We start from the raw sequence: 5,285 nt of genomic DNA, 5'->3' as shown, positions 1-5,285 counted from the left end.
ACTTGACAGAGAGAATTAATTTTTACAGCAGAAAGAGTAACACTCAGGGCGCCACCCTGAGGAACCCCGTTTTCCTTAACAAACAAGTCGGAAAGTGTTGTCCCTAGCCGTACACGAAAAGAGCGATCACATAAAAAGTTTTTAATGCAGTAAAGCAATCTGCCGCGTACTCCATACATAAAAAGGTCACGCAGGATGCCATGTCGCCAAGTGGTATCATAAGCTTTCTCCAAGTGGAAAAATACCGACACGCAATGTTGCCTGTTCACAAATGCTTTCCGTACAAAAGTCTCCAGCCGAACCATGTGGTCGGTTGTGAAGCGCCCAGGTCGGCAGCCGCACTGATTTGCATCCAAAATATCATTTTGTTCAAGGAAGTAAACAAGACGCTTGTTGATTAACCTTTCATATGTTTTTCCCAGGCAGCTCGTCAATGCAATCGGCCTGTAACTTGACGGGAGGGAAGGGTCTTTTCCAGGCTTCAATAACGGGATCACTTCTGCCTGTTTCCATTCAGTAGGGAAGTATGAATCTTTCAATCTTTCCATAGACCATTAAAATAAATAAGGAGAGCTGAGAGTGATTCCTTCGATAAATTTCGAATCATCTCGTAATGTATACGATCAGGACCTGGGGAAGAGTGCTTCCGGACATTCAGAGCCATTTGGAGTTCCACCATTGTGAACGGTTGATTGTAGGGTGCGGAGGCTCCTCCTGCCAACCTGATTTTCGTTCTCTCTACATCAGACTTAAACTTCAAAAACGCCGAAGAGTAGTGCGAGGAGTTTGAAACGGCTGCAAAATGTGCACCTAACAGGTTGGCCTGGTCGTGCAATGAGGATGCAGATGGAAAGAGAGGAACTGTGAAATAGCGGTATCTGCCTTCGACCTTGTGAAGTCAGTCCCACACTTCCTTTGCTGGGACATAGCTACTAATAGAGGACAAATATCCTCTCCAAGACTTCCGCTTGGCCTGCTTCCTTGTCCAACGAGCTTGAGCCCTATTCCGCTGAAACTCTATTAAGTTTACAAATGTTGGATATCTGCGAAATATGCTCGAAGCCTTATCCTGTTTCTTCTTGGTGGTGGAACAATCGTCATTCCACCATGGTTTACATTTTTTTGCTATTTTACAGGAAGTCTGAGGGATGGAATGAAAAGCGGCATTAATTATCTGTTCTGCAACGTATGTCGTTGCTTCATCATGTGTTAAGGACTGGAACATGGGAGGTTTCAGGTCCGAATTTAGGCTAAAAAGACTCCAATCAGCTTTTTTCAGTTTCCAACGAGGGGTACGTTTCATAAGGCTTGGTACAGAAACCAAACTTTCCAGGACGACTGGAAAGTGGTCACTTCCAAAAGGATTATTTAAAACTTTCCGCGTAAATAACGGAAACAATGAGGGGGACGAGAAAGAAAGATCGATAGATGTAAATGATTTGCGAGCTGCACTAAAAAAGGTTGACTCTTTCTTATTTATAAGGCACAGCCCAGATGTTAATAAAAACCGCTCAAGAACCCCACCACGTGAGTCTTGACGGGCGCTACCCCACAAGGGGTGATGAGCGTTAAAATCGCCTAAAAGTAAAAAAGGATGAGAAAGCTGTGTAACAAGTCTTTGAAAATCATGAAGATGCCGCGGAATGTTTGGTGGAATATAAATAGAGACAACAGTGATAAGGCGGTCCAAAAGAAGGCGCACAGCCATAGCCTCAAGTGGCGTATTGAGAGGAACCTGAGAGCAGGCAACCCCATTCAGGACAACCACCGCCACTTCACCGGATGAATTAGATGCGAGGCAATCTTTCCTAAAAACTTGATAGCGACGCAACACTGACTTATGATGATCGCTTAGATGAGTCTTTTGTAAGGAGAGTGCAATAGGACGTAGCTCATCCATAAAAAAATGAACATCATCAATATTACGTAAAAGACCGCGGCAGTTCCACTGCATAAAGTGAAAGTTGGTCATTCCTCTAAAAAGAAGTTAAAAAGTTGCTAATCTAAAAAGTAAAACTAGGTAAGAGTATGTAAAAAGCCGCAAATGTGCCGCATATGGCAACAAAAAAAACATCACTTTGGAGGGATTACAGGTTTTTTCTTTTTGTGTTTATTTTTAGAGGTCTGCCACTCCATGTCGTCTTGCTCAGACGCATGAGTGGAGACTTCTGTATCCTCATCCATGGCCTCTGCTTCCTGAGGTGAGGCCTTTGCTGCAGGTTTGGGCAGGCTCGGAGAATGTGGCGTCATGACCCGTCCACGCCCAGGCCCAGCCAAATGGGCGGAGGAGGTGCTGGGCGGGGTATCGCACAAGTGCACCCGTTCCTGCCGCTTAGGTGCTGCTGCAGGAGCAGCACGAGAGCCGTGCCGCTCCTTCGATGATGATCTCTCCAGGGAATGTGGGCGGGAGTGTCCACCCTTCTCCCTGGAAGGAGATCGCGGAGGAGGGACGGTTGCCGTAGCCGCCGGCCCATCCTGAGCTTGGGAAGCAACCTGCATACCCTCTACGTGAGAGGGCTAAGGCTGTTTTCCCGCAGAAGCGCGAGTGTTTGCGCTCTGGCTGGGAGGATTCGTAGACTGCCCAGCCGAGATTGCATGCCCCGGAAGCTGAATCTTCAGCTGGGGCGTAGGGGACTGCCGTGGCTTCCCATAGTCCAGAAAGGACGTTTGGGTCGCCACTGCTACCATCAGTGGTGCAGGTCCCCGCTGCACCACCTGCGAATAGCTGCCCTTGCGCAAGAATGCGAGGCGGCGGCGTGCCTCTGGGTACGAGAGATCTTCTTTGACTTTAAGAGTGAGTACTTTCTTTTCTTCTTTCCACGTTCTGCATGATCGAGAGTATGCGGGGTGGGGATCATTGCAGTTTGCACAGTGTGGGTCGTTGGTACAGGACTCTGCGGGATGTTCAGACTTGGCACATTTCGCACACGTGGCTTTTCCACGGCAATGCTGGGAGCCATGACCAAACCTCTGGCATTTGAAACATATTCGAGGATTAGGCACATACGGCCTAACCCTGCAGTGAAGATAGCCAGCCCTAACAGCATCCGGGAGTGTGGTGGAAGCAAAAGTTAGAACTATGTGTCTTGTTTTCCGCTCTTGACCATCCCGACGCAGGGAGATGCGCCTTCCAGCTACAACTCCTTGGTCAGAGAGCCCTTCAAGGATTTCAGTGTCGGAGCTCTCGATCAGGTCATCCTCAGAGATAACGCCCTGAGTCGTATTGAGTGTACGATGGGGTGAAACCGTCACTTTGTGATCCGACACAGAGTTCAACGAGAGAAGTGCTGTACTCTGCTGTCTGGATTCAATTTCCTCAAGCAGGTCACCTGAGGGCATCTTTTTGGCTTTAAGGTTCCTACCGACCGCACTTTCTAGCACTTTAGCAACAAGAAAGGGGGACATCTTGGAAAGTGGAGTATCATCTTCGGAGTGTACAACCAAAAATTTGGGGAACGCAAGAGGTGATGGGGTCGTGTCTTTTCTAGGGACTTCAGTGCGGACCCTTTTCAGGGCCCGATCAGGGGGAGGTTTAGCTTGAGAACCCATAAAGATGGGAGAAAATTTCAGTGCCCGAATGCACCGGCCACCACGAAGCCCAACAAGGGGGTAAGTAATGTGCCATAGCAAGAAAGGCTTGGCTGACACAATTACTCTACCAGTGCTGCCCGGGCACTATAACCGAGTGTGGATGCAGGGGCAGGACCTGTTTCCACTCAAAATTAGCCCTTGCCACCTAAGAAGGTGAAAAAGGAAGGAAGAGCGTGTAGGAGAAAAGAATAAGAGGTGGGAGAAAAAGTGAAAAGTGAAAGTGAAAAGTGAAAAGAGCGTAGAAGAGGCGACTGACTGAATCATCCTGGTCGGGCCAAGCCAGGACACCCGTCTACGAGAAGCAGAGGTCGAAGCGGTGTATTGCCTCGCCCGGGGGACCCCGAAGGGTCCAAACATACCCCGGGCTCAGCTCAACCACCAGGGTCCCCTTTTCCCCGGACACGGGTACGCCACGCACAGCCAGACGTGGGTGGGCGAACCCACATGGCTCGGGGTTCGCAGTGACGCCGCTCACCAAGCACCTACCAAAGTAGGTGCCCCCTGCGTGCGGGTATGGTGGCCCACGTAGCTGGGGTCCATGGTTACGCAACTCACCAAGCGCCTAGCACCTAAGGTGCAGGCGCCCCCTGCGGGGCTCGGGGTCCGTGGAGACGCCACTCTCCAAACACCTGCTTTCACAGGTGCCCCCTGCGGGGATTTCAAATTTTATATAAAACATTCAGTGAAAATAAACTAAACTAAACTTATTCCCGCCGATTGCCCATATTTACGGCTACACCCGCATAGTATTTAATAAGTGACAAATATAACTCATGAGTTACAAGGCTCTGAAGAAGTCACCAGATTGTCAAAGAGACAATGTTTGGCATTTTGTACACCAATGAACAAAAATACAAAAGTATTTTCCGTTAAACAGAAAAATAGTACAAATAACATACAAGCGCACAAAAAATTACCGTGAGGTTTGTGTGCTTCCCGCATACCAGCGTACAGAACTGGGTGGAAAAATCCCGGAGTAAAAAACAGATTTTCACCCTGCTCCACTCAATAATTGTTTGTAAAGCAAAATATTTAAAAAAAAATTTAAAAGCGGTTTTGTTCTTTCCAGGAATGGGGAAATTACACATATTTTTTTCAAACAAAAATCGAGAGACCCACCCCGACAAGCGTATTCGATTTCAGATGAAACCACCCTGAAATAACTAATCTGAGGTCCGTACACAATCTTCTCCCTCCTCTCTTGAAAAGGGAACAGAGCCGTCGAAGTATAAAAATACCCCCAAAATGCAAGAGAGTCCAAGCCAAGGAGTCTAAAAAAAAGGGTTCCTCTCTCTTTGTGTCACCGACGACGCAGGTTATGCCGCCGCCTTTGTGGAGACAAGGGGGTCTCCGGAACGGGACTGCCGTCAGTGTCGTTCCGGTCCAGCGAAGAATCTTCGTCTTCTGCTTGAAAAAATTGTTTAAGGTCGGTGACATACACAGGTCTGGGCCGGTTTGCTCGAAGCGCTAACCGCGGCAAAAGTTAGCCGCAGTACTTAGGAGAGGGATTTTGAAATCACGTGACTGGCTCGCTAGGGATGCGGGGAAACAGGGTGGTGCCCCCAGTGAGTGAGCGCCGCTCGCTTTGGAACAAATATGTCGTAGTGGCTGCAATATCGGGCGCGTTAGTCAGAAACGAATGGTTCAGGAGGCTTTAACCTCCGATTATCAATACGATGCCCGCCGTTTCTTCC

Source organism: Ixodes scapularis, unplaced genomic scaffold (genome assembly GCF_016920785.2).
Source record: "Ixodes scapularis isolate PalLabHiFi unplaced genomic scaffold, ASM1692078v2 ptg000518l_1___fragment_2___debris__unscaffolded, whole genome shotgun sequence".
NCBI lineage: Eukaryota > Metazoa > Arthropoda > Arachnida > Ixodida > Ixodidae > Ixodes > Ixodes scapularis.
The sequence above is the reverse complement of the archived record's forward strand: the minus strand, read 5'-3'. Positions refer to the sequence as shown.